Below are 25,531 nucleotides of genomic sequence, written 5' to 3'. Positions count from 1 at the left end.
TCCAAACTTTCTATTTTGATATTAATAATGTTCAAGTTTTCCACAGTGAAAATAAGTCTTCCCAATAGCAATCTCTGAAGTCTCCAGAAGGAAGATGGGGCCCCACAACAATGACTCTACTTGGTCTACGTTGTACCTAAGAACATTACTCAATGATCAGCTTTACTGAAAACTCTTCAGGACAGTTCTAAGATGAGATGGTCCATCATACTACACAGCTAGCCAAAATCCCAGACAATCTTATCCATTTCTGAGATTAGCTGCAGACTCTATGGCTAGCCCTATTTAGACCTAACAATCTAAGTTTTCTTACAGGACCCCACAGAGATACCATTGCCCCATAAACAGTAGGAAATAAATATAAAAAAAAAAATGACACCTTTCCCAAATGTTTCATTTTTCTCAGGGTAAAAGATGGATGTTTGTAGGGTTGGGGGTGGAACAATAAAATTTGGATTCAGTATTCTATTTTAGAAAAGAAAAAGGGGAATGGGTAAATATAGGTTATTAAAGTAGATTATTCTATTTACTAGTAAACTAATTCAGTAAAATATCATCCTTAGACAATTTGCAATGATATGGATTCTTATATATTGATACAAATGTAAACTATTCTTATATTCCTATTTAAGATAATTTGTATATTGATACAAATACAAAACTATATTTGGTGTATTGTACACATATTCCTACTCCTGCTTGAAATATTTTGTATATTAATACAAAAGTAAAATTATATTTGTCATACTATATGTATGTTCTACCTCTGTTTAGGATATTTTATATATTGATACATATTTAGGATTATTATCATATTGCATATATATACATTCCTATCTCTGTTTAAGCTATTTTGTATATTGTCACAATTTTGAGGTTACTGTCCTTACATGGTACATCTGTTTACAGACTGTTTGTCTTGTTAATGTAAAGCCATAGTCCTTAAGTTATTTTAGTAGAGAAGACTTACTGAGCTATAGTCACCCATGCTTGTCATTTCTATAGTTATGTTAGTTAGGTTCTCCAGACTTACAGAAGCATATGTCAAATGGATAGGTAATCTTCAAACACTTCATAGACCTAGAGAATATGGCATTTAAATGTTTTGATAACTTAGAATTCTATTGACCTGAGACACGATTGCTCCTGGCAGTGCCAAACTGATCCCAAGATTATGTTGGGCTTCTGAGACATTTCCATTTGGAAGTTTGTCTTCTTCTTGGTACAAAATGGCCTACTGGGCAAAGAATTGCCCTTGCCTCGACTGCTGACAGTTCAAATGCTGTCCTTTCTGGATGAGTGGGACACAAGGAAAAGTGACTTCTGAGTTCTGCCAAGACAGGGTAAGATAGTCTTCCAAAATACTTGCTTCTGAAAATGGTCCATCAGATACTATAGGCCTGTATACCAACGATGCTGAGAAACTTTAGGTGACTGTCCAGGCTGCTAGCTGTCTCTGTCTATTCTCACAAGATTCCCAAAAGTTGCCTGCATCCATCTCCTGTTTTCTCAGGTATTATTATGTTCCTTCTCAGGTCTTTGATGGAGTTGAAGACTGGATAGTTACAGTTACAATCTTCTATTTTCTTTGCTAGAACATATTAGTACTACAGTCAGAGTCTTCAAGATAGGACAGCTATTGAAATAATCTCGGTAATTTGCCATTTACCTACGTTCTGGACATTTAGCATGTTTTTCTTGTTTGATATTATTCTTGTTGGTTGTGGTTCCATTTTGTTTATGTTATTACCCTTTGTTTTTCCTGAACAATACTTGATAGTCATTCTATTTTTTGGATTTTTATTATTATTTTTTAATTTTATAATTTAATTTAATTTTACATATCAGCCATGGATTCCCATGTCCTCCATCCTCCCGCCCCCTCTCCCCCCAATCCACCCCCCATTCCCATCACCTCCAGGGCAAGCACTCCCTTGGGAATTCAGCTCAACCTGGTAGATTCAGTCAAGACAGGTCCAGTTCCCTCCTCTCTTCACTAAGGCTGAGCAAAGTGTCCCTGCATAGGCCCCAGGCTCCAATAAGCCAGCTCATACACTAAGCACAGGTCCCAGTTCCACTGCCTGGAGGCCTCCCAAACAGTTCAAGATAATTGACTGTCTCACTTATCCAGAGGGCCTGATTTAGTTGGGGGCTCCTCGGCTATTGGTTCATAGTTCATGTGTTTCCACTAGTTTGGCTATTTGTCCCTGTGCTTTTTCCAATCGTGGTCTAAACATCTCTCATTCATACAACCTGGCCATGGATCTTTGCATCTGCTTCCATCAGTCATTGGATGAGAGTTCTACCACAACAGTTACGGTGTTTGGCCATCCAATGACCAGAATAGGTCAGTTCAGGCTTTCTCTCGACCATTTCCTATTGTAGAAGTATCTTTGTGTATTTCTGGGGACCTCTGTAGCACTTTGCTTCTTCCTATAGAGAAACAATTGATCAATGGGACCCCTTGAAACTGAGAAGCTTTTGGAGAGCAAAGGACATAGTCAACAAGACAAAGTGACAGCCTACAGAATGAGAAAAGATCTTTACCAACCCCACATCTGATAGAGGGCTGATATCCAGAATATATAAAGAACTCAAGAAATTAGACATCAAAATGCCTAACAGTCCAATTAAGAAATGGGCTATAGAACTAAACAGAGAATTCTCAACAGAGGAAGCTCAAATGGCTGAAAGACATTTAAGGAATTGCTCAACAGCCCTAATCATCAGGAAAATGCAAATTAAAATGACTCTGAGTAACCACCTTACACCCGTCAAAATGGCTAAGATCAAAAACACTGAAGACAGCTTATGTTGGAGAGGATGTGGAGCAAGGGGAACTCTCCTCCACTGTTGGTGGGAATGCAAGCTTGTACAGCCACTTTGTAAATCATTATGGTGCTTTCTTAGAAAATTGAGAACCAATCTCCCCCAAAACCCAGCTATACCACTCTTGGGCATGTTCCCAAGGAATACGCAATCATACCACAAGGGCACATGCTCAGGTATGTTCATAGCAGCATTGTTGGTAATAGCCATAACCTGGAAACAACCTGGATGCCCTTCAACTGAAGAATGAATAAATAAAATGTGGTACATATACACAATGGAGTATTACTCAGCAGAGCAATGACATCATGAGGTATGCAGGCAAATGGATAGATCTAGAAAAAAGCCATCCTGAGTGAGATAACCCAGACTCAGAAAGACAAACATGGTATGTACTCACTCACAAGTGGATACTAGATGTAAAATAAAGGATGACTAGACTCCTACTCACAACTCCAGCGAGGCTACCTAGTAAAAAGGACACTAAGAAAGACACAGGAATTGCCCAATGACAGAGAAATAGATGAGATCTACATGAGCAAACTGGATGTGAGGAGGGGTAATGAAGGGTCAGGGAAAGAGAGCTTAGAGGAACAAGAGATCCCAGCTGGATCAAGAACAGAGAGGGAGAACAAGGAAAGAGAGACCATGATAAATGAAGACCCCATGGGAATAGGAAGATAATCATTCTTATTGTATATGGTTTGCATTGAGATTAGAACCTTCTTATTTAGACAAAAAGGGGAAATATAGTGGTATTTGCTCTACCCATGACCTATACAGCCCAAAGGAGGTGGTGCTTCCTGCCATTGTATGTGACCTCTTATAAGGAAAGGGAACAGGGTCATAGGCCCCTTCTCCCTGCTCCTGCCTGTGAGTTAGATTCGCCCCCAGTCAGATCAGAGGATGACTTCTGCTGTCTACTCTATTCTGTAATCATGAGTGTATTTCCTCAATTTATATCTTAATAAATTCTGTTATCCATTTAATAGATTCATGTGGATTGATCATAATAGACTGGAGCAAAACAGTGTCTTCTGAACACAAAAGAACATCTACACTCACAAATTCATATCAGCTGTAGTTGGCTGCAGAAGACCTACTTAAATCAATCTAGTAAACATTTCTTATAAGCCCCTACCCCTTGATAAAGATCTATTGATAGTTAATGGCTCCTGGAGGATAGAGAATCAGCATGTGGCCCGTGGTAGATCCATTATGCTCAAATAGGTGTTCCCATATCCATGAGTATATATATAGCAACACACACAAAAAAAGAGGATATAAAGTTGGAAGTGATGTAGGGGTGAATCTGAGAGGAATTGGAGACATAAGTTAAGAGGGAATGTGATAAAAATACATTGCATGCATATATGAATTTTTCAAATTTTTCCTCAATAGCAAGGCATTGTGGAACCTATTTCGAATCCCAGCACTGGGCAGGAGGAGACAGGCAGATCTCCAGGGCTTACTAACCAGCCAGGCTAACTAATTGCTAAGCTTTAGGCCAATACTAGACCCTATCTCAAAAACAAGGTAGACAGTGCACTGAAGAACAACAGCCAAAGTTGTCCTCTCACCTCTACATGAATGCACACACATGCACATGCTCTTACATATATAACCACACACACATTTGCCCCCACATCTATATTTGCACATACCCATATATACTTATACATAAATAAGAATTCTTAACAATGAAAAGTTAAAACAAACAAAACATCATCTCTTGACACAAAAGGGACTTAGCCCCAAGGAATCCTCTTTGTGAGATCATACTTCCCTCTTGCCCCACTCTCATGCATTCACCTTGAAATGCTGATTCTCACAATCTACTTTGACTGCCCTACAGAGCACCAAGCTGGAAGTAGTTAGACATCATTTCCTTCTACCTCTAGCAAGGCTAAGGTTCCCATTTGTAGTGAGCTTTAAAGTACTATCAAAGGCAGTGATAAATTCGGTCCTCCACATCTTGAAGCTAATTAAGGGAGCCCAGGATCATTACAGTCATTTGTAGGGAGGTTTGCTGTAAAGAGACACATTTGTCTTCACTGATAGTTCACCCTGTTCTGAAAGGGATGGAAGATGGCTTCCAAAAGTGCACATGTCGCAGAAAAATACATTAAAAGAAAGAGAAAACTAGACAAGGGGTAAGAAACAAGAAAAGAAAGTGATTTGGAACTGTGAGTAGTCTGTGAGTACCCTAGGACAGTACTTCTAACTTTGCCCTCGGTCTTCTAGGAGTCAGTATGTTAAGAAAGCCACAGAGACTTCTGCAATGCATGAGGCCCATCAGGGTAACATACACCAGTGCTCCGGAGAAGCCCTTAACACACAGGCCAGAGAAAGATGCCTCCCTTGGGCTGCAGAGTGAGGATTCACAAACAACATCCTTGTCAGCTTCCAAATCAGCCTTGAAGAACTGCTTCCTAATTGCCATGTTTTGGAAAGTCAGGATTTGAGTTGGCATCATCTATAATTTAAGTGGTCTCCTTGGGGCTTGAGGACTTGATGCTAATATTTCAAAGTACTCTCTTACTCACATGCAAGGAGAACATAGAAGATAAAAAGACAGAGTGGTCTCCTGGCCCCAAGGTCCTCTGGGTGTGTCTTGGGTCCCTCCAGTTTGATGGAGATGCCACAAAGGTGGTGGGAACTTGGAGGAGTCCATGAGGTAGCTCGTGGTCTCTTTGTTATAGAGAAATAGGCTTTCTTTAAAATAACTTAAAAATTAAGGCTGAGGAGAAGGTTCAGTTAGTAAAGTACTTGCTGTACAAGCATGAGGCCCTGAGTTCCAGCCTTTGAAACCCACATTTAAAATGTCAAGCAGTGTGGTACACACTTGCAATGCCAGCATTGAAAAGGCAGAAATAGACAGATCTCTGCAGCTTTCTGCCAGTCAGGCTAACTGAATTATCCATTCCAGTAAGAGGTTCTGTTTCAATAAATGCAATAGATGGTGCCTAAGGAATAGTTGATATCTGGTCTCCACAAGTACATGCACACACATGAATACACATTTATACACACACACACACACACACACACACACACATATATATATATATATATATCTGAATAAACATGCAAACACACACACACACACACACACACGCGCGCGCGCACACACGCACGCACGCACACGCACATGCACACACATGCAAACACACAGCTAAAAGCCACTATTGTGGCTCTATATAGTGAAGCAATTTGATAAATGGATGTTGGAATCATCTATGTAGAGCACAGCATCTAGGTTCAAGTTCAAAAGCAGCTACTGACTAGCTATGGAAATCATTTCTGTGTGCCTTAGTTTTCTACAAAGTTGAATATGTGGAGATACAGATAGACAGACAGACAGACAGGTAGACAGACAGACAGACAAACAGACAGAGACATGGAGGGAGACTCAAGATAAGTGCTTTCTCTGTAGCCCAGGCTAGACTGGCCTCACTGTTTATTTCTAGACTGGCCTCAAGCTCATGGTGAATCTCCTGTCAGCCTTCTGAACACTGGAATGATCATAGTCTTGTACCGTACCTGACCAGATGAAGATATGAACAGATCCTAACACACTGGTGATTGGAAGATTAGCTTGCCTGATGCCCAGCAGCATATCAGCAAGCCACAGAATAAGTGTTCAATATGGGATGAGTAACAGATGTTTGAATAGAGTATGACCTTTGACACAGAAGAGTGCTGTAAAAATTTCTTTACACAAAAGACTCTCCAAAAGGAAAATACTCTAAATTAAGTGACCTGACACAAGTTATATTATCACTAGCAAAACACTTGACCCCAGGTCTCCTCACTTCTTCTCTAATCTTCTATCTCCAAGAAAGGCAACTGGCTTCCACATCTCACAGCTGGGCTCCACTTTGCTCAAGTTGACTCCTAGTATCCATTATATACAATCCTGAAGATGGACTAGGAAATAGCTCTCAGTTTATGTGAGAACTACAATTGTTCATAGAATACTAGAGAACATTTTTAGTTCACATCCAGAAATCACAGGGCATTGTACCCCCAATTAGTGTTGTCAGCCAATGGGAAGGAGAAGGGAATATCTACAGATATGACACTATAAAAGACGCCATGCTATGAAATAGCCCACTTAGGGTAGCAATTAAGTCTAGGTACTGCCAATTCCCCACAGCACATCTCTCCACTCTGAATATGTGCTGGGTCATGTGTTTACAGAATGACTGACTGATTGATGATGATATACATAATGAGCATGAAAGGCAATTGTGATTGGATCTGATGACCTCTTTCAAGCCATACAGAAAGCACTAGGGCTTGAGGCTAAAGATTATGAGCACTTAATTATTTACTTTCTCAGGGTCCTCTTAATGTACAGCAATGCATAATAATATCAGAAGGTCCATTGCCTGAACAATGGGCAGGAACACTGCACTGGTTTCTATTAGGCACGCATTTATCAGAGAAAGTCCTGAATCACTTCAGGATGCTTGTACACTGCCTGGCTTCAATACAAATTGCTTCTGAAGCTGAAATTGCTTATTTCCAAATAATTTCCACCCTGCAAACAGTAATTGGGCTCTTACTTTATCCAGACACTACTGCTAACTGTAAGTCATCACAAAAAGAATCTGAGTTTCTAACTTCCAACACAGAGATAAAAGCCAATGAATCTTGCTAAATGTAGAAATGTAGATTGCTACTAATATTAGAGCAATAAAAAGTGTTGAGAGAGGCGGGGGGAGAGAGAGTGTGTCTCCTCTCCACTTCTAGGAATGCTTCCTTGCCTGACAAACAGGAACCAACATACTCTTTCTCTGATGAAGTTCTGCCTTCTTTTCTGGATTCCTTGTTGCTTTTCTTAGTTCAAAATGGTGACATACCACAAAGCTCAGTCACTGGGTATCTTTTCCTTCACATTAGCATTCATGCCTGGTGATCTAAAACACCCTGGTGGCATTAAATCTCTTCTATAGGCTGATAGCTACCAGATCAGCATTTTCTGTTTTGGCCTGGCTTCTAAACTCAGACTTGTGTATTCAGCTGTCCACTGAAGTCTCCACTTGGCTATCCAGAGACACTGCAGATATAGATGCCCAAACCAACTTCCAATACCCACTTCCAAACCTAGTCATCCTGGGGTCCTCTCAGCACATTATCTCACAGTTCACTATGAAGCAGAGAAACTGTTAGGCTAAACCCCATGACTCCTTTCCTTTGTTCATGACTCCTAATCAGTCCACAGTCAAAGGTCTAAGTATTTCTTCACTTGATTCCTAATGAAACCTTACTCTCCACCTTAACTGCACTACTATCATTTCACACCTGAATTACAGCTTTGTACCCCCAATTTATCCCCAGAGTCTGACCCTCAACCACATGCATCTTCTAGAACAGGCAGCCAGAGTGAGCCTGCTTAAATGAAAGTCTGCCACAGCTAAATATTAGAGAGAGAGCCCAAATTGGAGATCGAAACCAGGTCCCTCCCCTTGGGGCTCAGGGAACTGTGTGGAAGCGGGGAGGAAGAATTGTAGGAGCCAGAGGGGTCATGGGCATCAGGAGAACCTGGCCCACAGAATCAACTAAGCAGGGCTCATAAGGGATCACAGAGACTGAAGCAGCAATCAGAGCCTGCATGAGTGTGCTGGGTCCTCAGTATATATGTTATGGTTGTTAGATTGATGTTTTTGTGGGATACCTAACAGTGGAAATGGGGTTGCCTCTGTTCACTCTGCCACCTGCTTTTGGGAAACTTTTCCTCCTACTGGGTTGCATCGCCCAGCCCTCATATGAGGGTTTGTACCTAGACTTATTGTATTTTGTTGTGCCATGTTTGGCTGATATCCTTGGGAGGCCTGATCTTTTCTAAAGGGAAATGGAGGATGAGTAGATCTGGGAGAGATGGGAGGAGGGGACTTAGAGGAGTAGAAGGAGGGGAAAGTGTGGTTAGAATGGATTAAAAACAAAAGAAAAAAGAAAAAACATAAGACAGATGATTCAGCCAATGTCCAAAGGGACGACCAGCCTACTGTTCCACTTAAGAGTAAGCCTACAATGGCCTGGAAGGTTCCATATGATTTATTCCATCCCCACTATGTCATGACCTCATCTCCAACTGCTCCCCCTCTTCTTCACAGTACTTTATCCACAATGCCTCATAGCAGTGTCTCCCAGTACAGTCTGAAACACCCCAGGCATGCTACATCCGTGTCTCAGGACTTTTGCATCTTCTACTTCTTAATCTAGGATTCCCTTTTCCCTAAAAAAGCCATCTACTCAAAAGTTGTGTATTCAAAGTGCTTTTGTGACTATCTTAAATGGAAATTTCTGTCCCCAAATGTTTCCTGTAGTTTGTTTTCCCTTGCTTTATGTTATTTCTCCTTAGAATAAATCATGAGCTGCATCAGTCAACTTTTCATATAGTGACAGAATGCTCAAGTTGTCTAAGAAAGTAAAAATATTCATTCTGATTGGAATTCAGAGGTTATAGTCTGAATTCACATACCTCCCTTGCTTTGGGGCCTGTGGCAAAGGAGACTATCCCGGTGGAAGACGAACTGATGGGAAAAACCATTCACCTCATAATTTCCAAGAAAAAAAATCATGAAGGAATGGCTAAGTATCTGATATCCATTAGAAAGGCACTCTCCCAACCCAACTCCTTCCCACTATGGTATTTGTCCTAAAGGTTCTCACACATTCCAGAATCACCATCAGCTGGTGTTTCTTTTATGTTGCTGTGATAATAAACCTGACATAAAGCAACTTACGGAGGAAAGAATTTATTTCAGCTTACAATTCTAGATTTCAATTCATCATTGAGAGGAATTGAAGACAAAAACTTCAAATAGCTAGTCATAGTACATCCATAGTCAAGAACAGAAATAAATGAGTGCATACATATGCTCAGCTCAATTTCTCCACTCTTACACAGTTCAGAACCTTTTGGCTAGGGAATGGTGCTACCCACAGTGAGCTGAGTCTTCCCACATGAATTAAGTTAACTCAGATCGTTCCCCACAGACAGACCCACAAACCAACCTAATATAGACAATACCTCTTTAAGACATTTTCTAGGTGATTCTGGATTGTGTCAAGATAACAGTTAAAATTAACCATCACAGCTGAAGACCAAGCTTTTAACACATTAGCATTATATGTTTTACTGTCTTCCCAGTAGAACACAAATTCCTCAGCTAAAAAAAAAAAACCTTTGGCTTCTTGTTTCTTGCTGTGCTTCCAGCAAGAGGAATAGTTATTGCCACACAGTAGGCACTTAGTAAATGGCTATTCAGTGAAAGAAGGAATGGAAAATTTAGTTCCAGATAGGGGAGGGGCGAAAGAAATGGCATAATGAAAAGAAATTGTCCATATTCTTTTGATTTAGAAAATTACCATATTTTCAATGTATTTTCTAAACTTAGAAGACAAGATCCGGGAAGAGAAACATTTGCAATGATAGAGCTATTTAATGAACATGATACACTTTGTCTGCAATTTGTAATCACTTTTATTTAAATGTTTCATAAATGCATTTTAAAGCTTGATACGTTCTCAAGTGCTTCAAAATAGTTGGAATATTTTTTGAAACACTTCACCCCATTATAAAATCTTTGCTCAAAATTTTTGTAACCCATCAGCAAGTTTAGAAAATAAACTAGTTTAATACCCAAAATGTTTTCAAATTGTGCTGTAAGATTTTTGCTTTAGAAACAGTTGTGAAAGCCAAGTGTCTCCAAATGGATTGTTTTAAAATTTAAAGTTTTTTTTCATATTGTTAAAAAGAGGTAATAAACAAAGTGATTCTAATTAACATATAAAACAGTACTTCTAATAGATTTTAAAATCTCCACAATACTTTCTCACAGTCTTGTACTTAATAGTAAAAACTTGAAAATGTGCCCTTCAATGGGAAAATATGTGTTGGAACACACTGACAATTTGAAAAATAAAATCTATAGTCATCTAGAAGTCAAACCTCTGGGCAATCTGTAAGAAACATTCTAGATTGGACTGACTGAGAAGGGAAGACCTACCCTACTTGTAGCTGGTGCCATTCCACAAGCTGAGGGCCCAAACTGAAGAAGGAGGAGGGGGAGAAGGAGGAAGAAGAGAGAGAGAGAAGAAAGAAGAAGGAAGGAAGGAAGGGAGAAAGGAAGGAGGAGGAAGGAAGGAGGGGAGGGAGGGAGAGGAGGGAGGGAGGGAGGGAGGGAGGGAGGGAGGGAGGGAGGGAGGGAAGGAAGGAACTGAGTAGCATCAGCACTCACCTGTCTGCTTCCTGACTGTGTATAATATATGATACTACATGAGGCCTCACCTTGCCTTCCCTAATAGGATGGACTGTATCTTCAAACCGTGGTACAAAAATAAACTCTTCCTTCCTTAAGTTGTTCTGCCAGAGGAGATATTGGAAGAGGAGGAGGAGGAGGAGGAGGAGGAGGAGGAGGAGGAGGAGGGGGAGGAGGAGGAGGAGGAGGAGGAGGAGGAGGAGGAGGAGGACACAAAATGTAAGGTATTTAAAATGGCAAAGAAAGCAGGTTGTGGAATAGCAAGCAGATCTAAGTCCTACTTCCTCCTTTCTTAGGATGTGCATCTTGGAGTACCCTCCTGAACAAACAGGCTGGAGCAATGCAGCCCTCAAGAATTCACTGTGGTCGGTGAAGGAGTAAGCAAAGAACGTGTTTGAGAAGGTGGAAGAATTTCATTTTTCTTATTTGTGTGGGTTTGGGGTGGGGGGTTGCACATGTACCTGTGGAGGCCAGAAGACAGCATCAGATCCTCTCAGGAGCTACAGTTACAGGCAGTTATGAGCCCCCAGAGATAGGTGCTGGGACCCGAAGTCCAGTCCTCTGCAAAGGCAGCAGACTTTCTTAACTACTGAGCTATCTCTCCAGTCCCAAATTTATTTTAATTATTCCCCTTTGCACTGTTTAAATATTTCTTGAAATAAGATGAGTTACCTATCAGGGTTTTAAGAAATGAAACTATAAAAAAAAAATTTCAAATAGTCTCCACATCAGATGTTTTGAGATGTTAAGATAAATTCAGTTTCTTCCTAACCTTCTGAGAGGCTTGAAGTAAAGAACTTAGAGGTTTTAAGGAATAACTGACCTACAATTTGATAAGCCGTTTATCAACAGTGCAAAATCCAGACTTCACAGAGATAAAGAAACATCTGAAAACCAAGGAGTTTTTCCCAGAAAACAACTGTGTATCACCAGAGGGTCTCAGAAAGCTGGGTCAAACTATTTCTTAAAGGAATAGGGTGGTTGCTCAGGTTAACTCGGGAGCAAAGATTCCCTTGTGGTTGGTGCTAAGAAGGCTAGGTTTAAAGATGATCTTTTGGATAAAAGATAATTATTTGGATAAAAGTATCTGTATGTCTTATAGAACTTATTTTGGTGCAACTCCCAAGCCCCTGGTCTTTCCATGATACTCTCAGACTTTCTACTGCTACGATCACTCTGATTTTTTTTTTACTGGGGAGAGGCACAGTGGGCAAAGGCACTTTCTGATCAAGCAAGAGGACCTGAATTCAGGAGCCCAGAATCAGCATAAAAGCTGATACAGTTGAGTAAGGAGATGGAAGAATCCCCAGAAGCTTGTGGCAAGATGTCCTGGCATGTACAGCAGAAAAACAAGGAACAGGTCTTGTAGGAATCCAGGTGAAATGCAAGGTTGTCTTCTGACGTCCACATTCACACTGTAGTACACATATTCTCATTCACATTCATGAGAAGAGAGGGGGTGGAGGGAGGGAAGGAGAAAGAGAGACAGAGAGAGGGAGGAAAGAGGAAGAGAGGCAGTGAGGGAGAAAGAAACAGAGACACAGAGAGAGGGGGAGGGGAGGGAGGGAGGAAGAGAGCCAGAGAGAAAGGGAGGAAGGAGGGAGGAAGGGAGGGACAGAGGGAGGCGGTGAAGGAGAGCAAAAGAAACAGAGACAAAGACAGAGAGAGGAAGGGAGGGAGACTAAGCAGAGAGAGTATCTGTCACCCTCAACTAAAGCTGTCTTTATGAAGGTAAAATGACATTCGTAACTCAGTGATCCAAGGAAGAGACTCTTCAATAATTTACTCTTCTATTTGGCTTGCTTTGTCTACTAACCCCATCTCTATGATTTTGACTGATTTTCCTAGTAACCCAGAAGAATAGATGAGTCAGAGTATTTTATCTTCACATTGTGGCCAACACTGTAAAGGTCTACAGACAGGCACTCTCTAGCGATGGTTGACTTGGAACTGGAAGGTTCATGCTCCTGTTTAGGATTCCAAGCAGCTCCTTGAATCCTTCTCTGGGATGACAACAGGTTGCATGGCAACATTACACAAACAAGACTGGATAGAGATTTTTTATTTCCCCATGATATATATCTTACAGGTTGAAGTCTATCTTACTTTCCCATTGTTGAACTGTCTGCAAAGTAATCTCCAAAGATGTTAAAATTGATGTATTCCTACTTTAATTGAAAATACATGATTTCAAAAATAATAACAAAGAAGCTGGTGTTCTAGGAAGATATGGAAGGTGGGTGTTGTTTTGCTTTGATCAAGGTTTACCATCTTCACAAAGAAAAGACAAGTGGCTGGCAGGCCACCAGCAACTGGCTTTGTGGTTGTCCCTCCTTTATAAGCTCACTTCCCCGATTGTGTTGACCTCTGTGGGGGGAAAAAATGTTCAGTGTAAGAAAGTACTCCAATCTCATCATTGATAAATGGGAATAGCAATCACAGTGCTGAATGATGAATAAAACTTATTGAAAAGTAGGGACTCCAATTTTGTTTCCAGCTGGATTGAAGCGGCAAGAACTAGATGTAACCTTAGACCTGAAATAGCCAGGGAGCACAAAGGGCAAAGCAGGAAACAGGAGACAATGACGGTCAGCTTTCCTAAAAGAGTGAAGGCAATGAAGAGAAGGGGATCTGAAAGACTGGAAATGAACATGGTGAGCCCCAGGACTGTTCCAGAGAGTTCTTCTGAGAGAGTTTAGAGACTAATAAATCTTACGAGAAACATGCAAAAGCCCAACCAGAAATCAGTCTCCTAATAACTTAACCCGAAAAGGCTATATAACGTAAGAGTACAAAAATATCGAGCACCCAACAAGATAAAGGTCACAATAGCTGACATTGACCAAACAATATTAAGAATGCCAAAAGAAAAATATTCAGCTATTATGAAGAAAAAATAAGTCACTCAAAGCTATCCTAGTGCTGATGTAGTTATGAGAATTATCCAATAGAAGATTTAATATAATCACCATAACCTCTTCCCATATGTTCAGTAAAGCTGTATCTGAGACGAAGTGTGCATTGATAGGCTCTGACAGTCAGTTAGCCTTTGCTTAGGTAAACACTAGCACCCTAAAGACATGGCAGCAAAAATTATCAAGAACAACACACACAGAGAGTGGACACCAAGAACTGAGAGACCATGAGTTGTGGGGCAATTTTCAGAAAGTCTCTGAAATGGGGGGCTATAGAGAAACTAGAAGAAAAAAAAATGATGAAAAAAGTTTGTTCAAATTTGATGACAAATATATACCCACAGTTTCAAGAAAATAAGTAAAACAGCACATGAAAGGTAGAAGGAAAATAGCAAATCACATCATTGTCAGTTCGCCCAAAATTAGTTGTGGTGATATTGTATTCCCCAATATATCATGCCCTCTAATAAATTTATCTGGGGTCAGAGAACAGAACAGCCACTAGACAGACATAGAGGCCAGAAAATGGTGGCACTAACACCTTTAATCCTACCCTTCTAGAGGCAGAGATCCATCTGGATCTCTGTGAGTTCAAAGCCACACTGGAAACAGCCAGGCATGGTGACTCACGCCTTTAAGCCCAGGAAGTAATGGCAGAAAGCAGAAAGGTATATAAGGTGTGAAAAACAGGAACTAGAGTTGGTTAAGCTTTTAGGCTTTTGAGCAACAGTTCAGCTGAGATTCTTTCCTTATGAGGACTCAGAGGCTTCTACTCTGAAGAAACAGAATCGGCTGAGAAGCTGGTGAGGTGAGGTTGCTGTGGTCTGTTCTGTTTCTCTGATCTTCCAGCATTCACTCCAATACCCAGCTCCAGGCTTGTTTTATTAATAAGACCTTTTAAGATTCATGCTACAATTAGTGAAAAGAAGACCACTAAAAGCAGGGACTTGTTACACAGGGCAATAAAGATGAGGATGATAGGAAATTCCTTCTTGGAAAGACCACAGTGAAGAACATGGGGGGACATCTTCAAAGTCCTAAAAGAACTGTCAGCTGAAAGTTTTGTGTTTATTGTAAATATGCATTGAAGAAGTACATGAAATATAAACACGTTTAGGTTCTTTTTTAAGAAATGAAAGAATTTATCACTGGCAGGTCAGCATTGCAGTAAATTTCAAAGAAAGTTGTTTGGGCAGAACCAAAGAACACCAGTGGGTGAAAATGTAACAATAAATAAAACATAAAGAGCACCAGGAATGGTGATCATATGGGCAAATGTGTTGCATTTTCTTTGATTTAAATAGCCCCATCTGAAGTATTGTTTAAATAAGAGTAATGCATGGAGAACTGTAAAAAGATGTATGGTAGAAGTAGTACAGAGGTCAGGGCAGGAGAAGTGAAGGGTAGTATCACAAAGGCTGTGTGGCAGTATGTGTGCATGTGAAGGCGGGTGTCCACAGAGGCCAAAAGAAGGATCCTCTAGAGCTGGAGTTATAGACGATTGTGGGGTGTTCAATGAGGGCCCTGGGAACCAAACTGGGATCCACTGCAGGAGCAGTATGCCCTCTCTTCTACCACTTCTTCAGCCCCCAAATCAGTCATCCGAGTGTAGACTGTATTGAGTGAATGGACTGTGATGCAAACTCAGAAGCAAATGATAATTATGATTAAATATAGCAGCAGATGGGAATCCAGGAAAGGATATGAAGCACAACCATAAAGCATATGCAGTTAATTCATAAGAATGTAGGAAGGGAGGTAAGGACAATATGAGATAAATAGAAAGCAAATAGCAAGACAATAAATGTAAGTGGCCTAACCTGTGAATTTACATGTAGACATTATCAAATTATACAAAAAGTGAAGACAAAGCCATTTATTACCTATAGTAAAGATATAATCTTGCCAAATGTATGTACTGATACAAATATATTAAAATCAAAAAGACAAAAAACTATGTACAGTGTTAATCCCAATTGAAAGAAATATAGCATGTCTCTATTAATATCAGAATGTTAAATTACAGTGGAAAAAATAACATGGGAAACAAAACTCATCCTATCATAATGGAAGATGACAAAAGCCATTTCTTAAAGAAGATAGCAATTCTATGTGTTTATGCACCTAATAAGAGAAATGAACACATATATCAAACTGATAGAATCACAAGGAGAAACACAGCAATCTGGCAACAAACTCAGATGTTTTAGTATTTCTCAATAATTGATAGAATAAGTAGTCAGAAAGTCAGTATGGAATACAGAAAGGTGGAAGAATAATGTCAACCAACTCTATCTAAATGGTATTTCTATGTATGGAGTATTCCACTCAACATCCTAGAATTACAGAAAAAAGTCCTCTCATTTTCTCTCTGATGTAGGAATATTCAATTTTTCTAGCGCCATTTGCTGAAAACACCATCATTTATACACCGAATTGCATTTTCACTATGTGTCTATCACAGACCTACATGTAACTTTTAAAGGTATCAAAATTCTAGAATAAAATAGAGGAAATTCTTTAGAAACAAAATTGCTTGTATTTGACATTTTTTAAAAAATGACAATATAAATATAATCCAAGGAGTTGGAGAGATGACTCAGCAGGTAGAGGTTGCTCTTGCAGAGGACCCAGATTCATTTGCTACCACCCACATGGTGGCTCACTGTCTCAACTCCCATTTCAAGGGAGTCTGACACCCTGTTCTTGCCTCCACAGACAGCAGGCACACAGGAGGTACCCAGACAAACATGCGAGCCAAACATTGTCAAACATAAAATAATTTTTTAAGAACTGAATAACATTTAAATTTAAAATTAAGTAGATAAATTGGGTTTTATTTTTTTTTTTTTTTTTTTTTTTTTTTTTTTTTTTTTGGTTTTTGGAGACAGGGTTTCTCTGTGTAGCTTTGCGCCTTTCCTGGAGCTCACTTGGTAGCCCAGGCTGGCCTCGAACTCACAGAGATCCGCCTGGCTCTGCCTCCCGAGTGCTGGGATTAAAGGCGTGCGCCACCAACGCCCGGCTAAATTGGGTTTTATCAAAATTTAAAATTCTGGATTTTAAAGGAAAACAGGCCATAGACTGGGAGGAAATATTTGTAAATTACACAAATGATAAAAATGTGATTCTAGAATATATTTGAAAAAAAATCTCAAAATTCAGTTATTTATATATATATAAAACACTGTGAAGTTCAAGGTTGTCCTCTGGTACCTAGCAAGTTTGAAGCCAACCTGAGCTACATGAATCCCTGTCTCAAAAAGAAGGAGGAGCTAAGCATACACCTCAATTTCTTGTCAAGTACTATGTTCAGTCCCAGTAACACATGCATTAGCATGGTGTCACATGCCTGAAATCCCAACACAAAGAAGGTGGACACACAAGAAGATAGAAGTTCAAGCTCATCCCTCAACATAGTGAGTTTGACACCCACCTGAACTACGTGTGACTCTTTCTCAATAAAGAAGTGTGTAAATAAATAAATAACTTTACATGACATTCCAGGAAAATATGTGGATGTTAAATATGTACATGAAAAGATATTAGGTATCATTGAGCATTAAAGGTATGAAGGCTAAAATCACAGTAATGTACCTTGGCACAGCTAGTGGAAAGGGTTAAATTAAAAGACTGTCTCAGCTAGGGTGTCTGCTACTGTGAAAAGACACCATGACCACAGCAACTCTTATAAAAGAAAACATTTAATTGGGCTGACTTACAGGTTCAGAGGTTTAGTCCATTACCATCATGGCTGGACATGGGGCATGCAGGCTGATATGGTGCTGGAGAAGGAGCTGAGAGTTCTACATCTTGATCCACAGGCAACAGGGAGTGAACTGTCTACCACACCTACTCCACATCTGCTCCAACAAAGCCACACCTCCTAACAGTACCACTCCTTTTGGGGACCATTTTCTTTCAAAACAGATACTGACTATAAGTATTTACAATAACATGGAGGAATTGGAACTCTCGTATAGCTAGTTGGACTGAAAATGGTACAATCATTCTGGAAGTCAGTTGGATAGTTTGTTTTTTGTTTATTTTGTTTGTTTTAATTTAGCATTTGCTTGTAACAGTATCCAGATAATCCACCTATATATTGTTCTAAAAGACAGAAATGATTTTAGGTATATAAAGACTCACATATGGATATTTATAGTGGTTTTATTTGTAAAAATTAAATCAAGTCAAATGTTCATCAACACATGAAAAGATGAACCCATTGTGGTATGTGTGGTGGTATTCTGTTCCCCAAAATATTGTGCACCCTAATAAACTTTTCTGGGGTCAGAGAGAGAACAGCCACAATATTAAACATAGAGGATAGGCAGTGGTAGCACATGCCTTTAATCCTAGCATTCCAAAGCCAGAAATCCATGTGTTCAAGGATACAGCCAAGCATGGTGACTCATGCCTTTAATCCCAGAAAGTGAACCTTTAATCTCAGAGAGTGATGGTAGAAAGCACAAAGGTATATAAGGTGTGAGGACCAGAAACTAGAAGCATTTGACTGGTTAAGCATTTGGCTGGTTAAGCTTTCAGGCTTTTAAGCAGCAGTTCAGCTGAGATTCATTCTGGATGAGGACTCAGAGGCTTCCAGTCTGAGAAAACAGGGTCAGCTGAGGATCTGGCAAGGTGAGGTGGCTTTGGCTTGTTCTGGTTCTCTGATCTTCCAGCATTCACCCCAATACCTTGCTCCAGGTTTGATTTTATTAATAAGTACTTTTAAGATTCATGCTACAGGTATGCCTACAGAATGGGATACTGCATAGTAATAAAGAATAATGAGTTCTAAATGTTTACAATATGATATGCACAGATATTGTGGTACTTTGAATGTAATTGGCCCACATAAGCTCATAGGGAGTAGCATTATCCAGTGTGGCTTTGTTAAAATAGGTATGGCCTTGCTGAACGAAATGTGTCACTATGGGGACAGACTTTGAAGTCCCCTATGCTCAAGCTATACTCAGTGTAGACAGGGTACACTTCCTGTTGCCTGTGGATCAAGATGTAGAACTCTCAGTTCCTTCCCCAGCACCATGTCTGCCTGTATGCCACCAGGTCCAGCTGTGATGATAGTAGACTAAACCTCTGAAACTGTGAACCACCCCAATTAAATGTTTTTCTTTATAAAAGTTGCCATGGCACTGGTGTCTCTTCACAGCAATAGAAACCCCAACTAAGACAGATGTCAAGACTAATTCCTTTGAAGGAAAGAACACCCCCCCCCAAAAAAAAGCACATAATATACTATTTCATTTATATAAATTCTATAAAATACACAGGAGAGTAACAAAAGCAAAACAGTGATTTCTGGGAGCAGGATCTTGGAAGAGAGGGGAGGAAACATACATGGCATACAGGCATATATGGGAGCTCTTCTGTGTAATGTATGTGCTCATTGTCTTAATTATGGTTATAATTCTGTAGTTGTACAAAGCTGTTCTCTTTAAATACATGCATATTTATGATATGTCAATTATACTTCCAGTATATTTGCTAAAACAAGGCAAAACAAAAACAAGCAAAGATAATTGCCAATGGCTGGGAGGTGTGAAAGGAAACCAACACACTCCTAGGGTATAAATAAGAAGCCAGGACAACACATGTTTAAGGGACAGCACAATATCATCCAGATAAATACTTCCTATTTGGAATGAATAGTTTCTGGGGATGATTTTAAAACTATTTCAAACACTGAAAAATAGCACCAAACAAGTTTGTGTCCCAGTGGTAATATTTCCTAGCTGCCACTGGAGCACACCAGCATTTCAGTTTGCTACAAGAAAACCCCAGGAAACACACTGGAATGAATGAGATGTTTGGGATCAATATGAGAAGCAGCCAGTTTTGGCTTCAGACACAGCTAGGTTCCGTTCTCATCCTATAATCAGATGTCCAGTTTCTCTCACCCTTGGTCTGCTCCCCCTATTTTTTGCACTCCTATACTTCTGGTCATCCAGTCATGACAAGATGGCTGCCACCATAGTAGCCTTCCTTGCCTAAGTTCAATAGGAAGATAGAACCTGTTGTTCAGCTGATTCTAGGAAAGGCCTCATGTTCTCCAAATGGACTACCTTAGGTCACATGCTCATACATTAACCTATCCTTATGGGTCAAGAAATGTGATTCTCTGAAGTTTAGTTAGACTATATTCCATGCATACTCTGTGCATGGAGTTGAAATGGAATTCCACCCAGTGTGCAGAAGGAACCGATCTACATTGGTGTTTGTCTCTAGACGTGTTGGATAGCAATTTCCTGAGATAAAACTGTCCATCTTGGAAGGAGGCTCATTAAAACATAGGATATTTATAAGGAGGGGAAAAAACATGCTGCTCTAAAAAGAAGTGGAACATTCCACCATGCAGAGAAGTTACTTAAGCCCAAGAAGTAAACAATTCAAAATAGTCACAAGAAGTCCTTGAAATCAACCAGATTCACTAGCCCCCCCACCTCCAAGAATATAGAAAAAAAGACTGCAGAGAGTCACTCTCAGATAAATCAAGCTACCCAGAAGACTCAAACCAGTCAAGTTGCCTAGAAGAGCCTCAGACCATCCAAGCATCTTGGAAGAAACAGAGGAAAGCCAAGCTGCCTAGAGGAAAGAGATCAACTGAACTTCCCAGAAGAGGTTCAAGCTAACTGAAATATCTGTAAAGGATACTCTCCAACACTGAGAGTTGAACTGCCTGCAGGCTGTGCAATAAGCTCCAGGTCCCCAATTTCCATTAGCTGTCACCCATGCTGGGGTAGGTGTCAGTGATACAGCCATCTTTGAGTCATTTCTGCTCCTCTAAGTAGCCTCTCACCCATCTTCCTATATGAAACTCCAATAAAACTTACTAATTAGCTAAGTTGGAGTTTAATGGTGTCTGTACTTTGATCTTTCATTGGTTCCCTATCTGGACTGAATAGACATTTGTTCATATCTCCTCAGAAATCATGCCATACAACAAGAAGAAAGAAATTTGGATTCTGGATTCTGGAAAGATGCCATGGTCTGAACATTTATTTCCCCTCAACTTCATGTAGTATTGAAGGCAGGGCCTTGGAAAGATAATGAAGTCACAAGGACAGACATCTTCTAGAATGAGTGTCCTCATAAATCCAGTTTGCTAGTCTCCTCCACTATATGAAGACACAGTGAAAGGATGCTGCCTGTGAGTTCTAAAGCAAGGCCCATGCCAGACAGTAAAACTCTAGCTACAGTATGTGATAGAAACATGTTCAGGAAAACCACATCCTCAGCATTTCTGCTGGATTGGGAAGTAGCTTGTGATATCCCATTATGTAACAGTGGACATAAAAGTCAGTACAGCAGAAAGAGTTCATCTGCTTCTCTCCAGTTTTTCTTCAGAGCAGAGTAGACTAAACAAGAAACACTCTAACCTCTGAATTAATTGAAGGCAGAAGAATGGAGAGCTGAAATGAGCCCTGAAGAGTGTCCCGTGCATCTCAGGAAACAGACACAACATAGTAAAACCCCCCTTCCAGGGACCTTATTCTCACAGTATATAATTTATACAAATTCAAGGAAGACAGAAAAGAAGAGAGGGAAGAAGAGAGGAAGAGAGGAGGGAGAGAGGAAAGAAGGGAGGGAGGGAGGGAGGGTGGAAGGGGAAGGGAGGGAGGGAGGGAGGGAGGGAGGGAGGAAGGAAGGAAGGAAGGAAGGAAGGAAGGAAGGAAGGAAGGAAGGAAGGAAGGAAGGAAGGAAGGAAGGAAGTAGTCTTGGCAGGCAATGGCTTCACTCTGGCTTTTTCCTTGCTTAACACCTTACAGGCTGGATGAACAGGGTGTTGAGTTTTGATTAGCAGCATTTTGTCTTTCTCGACTGCTTATAAAAATGTGGCTCATCTCACAACAGGTAGTTTCTATGTGATGATACACAGTTTAAAGAATCTGACATCATGGGCTGGAGAGATGGCTCAGTGGTTAAGAGCACTGACTGCCCTTCCATAGGTCCTGAGTTCAATTCCCAGCAACCACATGGTGGCTCACAACCACCTGTGATGAGATCTGGTGCCCTCTTTTGGCCTGCAGGGACACATGCAGGCAGAATACTGTATACATAATAAATTAATAAATCTTTAAAGAAAAAAAAGTACCATTTAAAAAAAATAAAATAAAGAGTCTGACATCTCACCCTGATACCATGTGGGGAAAAAAAAAACTCAGGTTACAAATCCCTGGGTAGAGGTGATCCCAATGACCACAACTTGATCAGTGGATGGTACAATGGTGTGAAGAAGATTTCTCCCTTTTGGAAGTCACAGGGCACAAGGTTTAAAGTCAGAACATAGCCAAGGTGCCAGCCAGCTCAGGTGGGTTATTATAACAGACAGCCTCACAACCGTGAGTCCAAGAAAGCCCTTTCCCCATGATTCTCTTCCACCCACCCCACCCCCACAAACTAATAATTAAAATACCATCAAATATCACTAATATCCCACAGTTTCCAAGCCAAGAGCAAAAAGACGATGCTATAATTTTGTAAAATCCATTTCATTTTCTCACCTTCAACAAAACAGATATTCTTTTTTAAAGACTAGGAATGTCAGTCAACTGCCTGGACCTCAAAGGCAAATGAATACAGAGTAAAGTGAAGGTAGAGGGCGTCCCTTCAATAGGAGATGAATGAAGGAAAACATCTATTAATGTTGCTCTTGGAAGAACAATGCATTAGACAAAAGCTGGGACGTTCACCTGCTGTAGATCTTTTCCTGCCTTGATGACAGGCAGCCTTCCTTGAAATGGATGTGCTCACTTGTGAAGCCAGGGCTTCTCTACTGTTTCCTTCTTCTCTGATAGCTATGGCTGCCTTAATGTGCTTTAAATGTGTCATAAAAACATAATGGAAAACATACATTTATTCAATGAGACCCCAACATAGGCTATAAAGCCAAATTTTATGAAGTCGAATTTTATGGCATTTCTTAAACCCATTCTTTCCATTTTTAGTTGCCCCACAATATTGGTGAGAATTTAGTGTTTTTCTCTCTCCTGCCTTCATCTCTAAAGCTGTTTCTCCTCGTGCTGTCTCTTCCTTTACTCTCCAAGGCTCAGATTCCTATGTTCTACCTTATTTTGCCTCATTTTCCCACTTCTCTTCTGCATAGTCTGCCAAAGACTCCCATGCCAAGTAAAGAGTGCACACAAAAATCACAGAACTATGGACTGGGAGAGAGAGCACAAGTTGACCTTTAGTGTCCACTTATTAAGCAAGGGTCAGTGTCCTAGAGTTCAAGGCCAAATCTAGCCCTCATGTTTTGTTTTTATAAATAAAGTTTTATTGGAATAAGGGTATGTTTATGCTGTGGATATCACTCTATGTAAATAAAACACTGATGGCCAGTGACCAGGCAGGAAGTATAGGCGGGACAAAGAGAGAGGAGAATTGGGGAAACAGGAAGAAGGAGGAGAGAGACTGCAGCCACCGCCAGGACAAGCAGCATGTAGAGACTCTGGTAAGCCACCAGCCACGTGGCAAGGTATAGATTTATAGAAATGGGTTAATTTAAGATAAAAGAGCAGTTAGCAAGAAGCCTGCCACGGCCATACAGTTTATAAGTGATATAAGCGTCTGAGTGATTATTTTATAAGTGGATTGTGGGACTGCGGGGCTTGGGGAACCTGGAGAGAAGCCCTCCAGCAACATGTTTATATGTTTAGACATTGTCTAAAGTTTCTCTTATGTTACAAAAGTGAAGTTCAATTGCTTTAATGCAGACTATATGGCCCATAAATCTAACATATTTATTATATCTGGCACTTCAGAGAAAAAGATGTTACTGAGACACAACCATGTGTGAAGAATCTAAGTGCTTTGGTTCCTTCCAAACATTGAGATACCATATTCAGGGTGGTGACTGACAACTATGGTTGCTACATGTTCTCATGCTAGATGGGAAATCAGTCCTTTATCAGTGCTTAAATCACCATTAAGCCTACATTGAGATCTCACAGACCACGTTCACAGCAGCCAAGCTCCACTCACAAGGAAGGTAGAGTTTGTGCTCCTGATTCTCACTGTCCAAGCTGCCCTTTATGATTTGAGGCTCTGTGGTAGTCACCACTCTGAGGACTGTGAGTAGCTTTCCCACCCTTCAAAAGCTGCCATAGTTTATTATCCCCAACCAGCAGCAACCGAGAAGAGCTTGAGGGTAAGTAATTTACATGCGAGCTCATCCCATGCAACTGGAAAGCAGGGAAGGGAAGAGAGTCATTGTACTCTATATAATCAAGCCAGTTACCAGAATGGGTACAATAGATGATTCTGATGAGTCTTTGGAATACACATTGAGCATGTATTTCTCAATTTTCCCACCAAAAGGGACCAAAAGTCTTCTCGAAGTTCTCTCCATCAAAACCAATCTGGTACAAACTGAGGGACTGTCTCTAGGGTTGTAATTATTTTGTTCTCCTAGCCTGCTAGACATATATACATATCATGTAGCCAAGACTGAGCCCTGAGCCGAGAGACGGAATTCAGAAGTCAGGCCAAGGGACCCTGGATAGATGGTTCAATCAAAGGTGAAAACATGAATTCAGATCCCCAATAACATTAAAAAAAAAAAAAAAACAGGTGCAGCAGTGCACATCTGTGATTCCCACAGCTGGGGAGGCAAAGACAAGATCTTTCCTATAGTTTACCAGCCTACCAGTTTAGGGAACTGGTAAGCACCAGACTCAATGAGAGAATTTATCATACAAAACAAGGCAGAGGAGCAAAAAGGGAAGACATCCAATGTAGACACATGGCCTCTACACAAACTCACACATACAAACACACAGCAAGGAAGACAGGGAGTGAAGAAGTAGGGGGACAAGCCAGAGCATAATGAGATGGTAAAGAGGCAAGACACAAGACATTGACACCATTAGATACTGGATTTAACTAAAGGATCCCAGTGGAGGAAAGCCTTAGGATTGGGGTTAGGGGAAATTGTGATCTTATATAGAAACCAAGCCATGCTTACTAGGGCTTCCCCTGTGACTGAAAACAATCTCCTTCATTGACTCAAAGTATTTGAATTGGGAACAGAGAGTATTTATTCTTCTGATGACACTGCTCTGGGATATATGAAATAAATATGCCTCTCAACCTTCAAGATGTTAGTACTAGTACGGGGCTGTCAATCAAGCTCCCTTTTCATTGCATTTGTCCTGGAAGAACACACTCTCCTTTGTCTGCACTTCAGGCACATCACTTCTCTTCATTTTGGCTGCATAGCAAAATGTCCTTGTAGGAGCAAATCATGTCTTTAATATTTTCCTTTGCCCTCATGACATGCTAAGCTAGTTTGGTCTGAATTTTAAAATCCATCAAGTGCAAAACCAGATATTTTTAATATTGAACAACCGCAAATTTGCTCATCTTGTTGCCTTTTGTTCATGGACCAATTCAATCAACAACTGGCTCTTGAACATTTAGTGTATCATTTGTTAAAGGCTGGATGGGAGTGTTCAAAAGTTAATAAGCCAGAATGCCTGCCTTTGGGGAGTTTAA

The sequence above is a fragment of the Peromyscus leucopus genome, chromosome 3 (genome assembly GCF_004664715.2).
Source record: "Peromyscus leucopus breed LL Stock chromosome 3, UCI_PerLeu_2.1, whole genome shotgun sequence".
In the NCBI taxonomy this organism is placed as follows: domain Eukaryota; kingdom Metazoa; phylum Chordata; class Mammalia; order Rodentia; family Cricetidae; genus Peromyscus; species Peromyscus leucopus.
Note: the sequence above shows the minus strand (reverse complement) of the source record.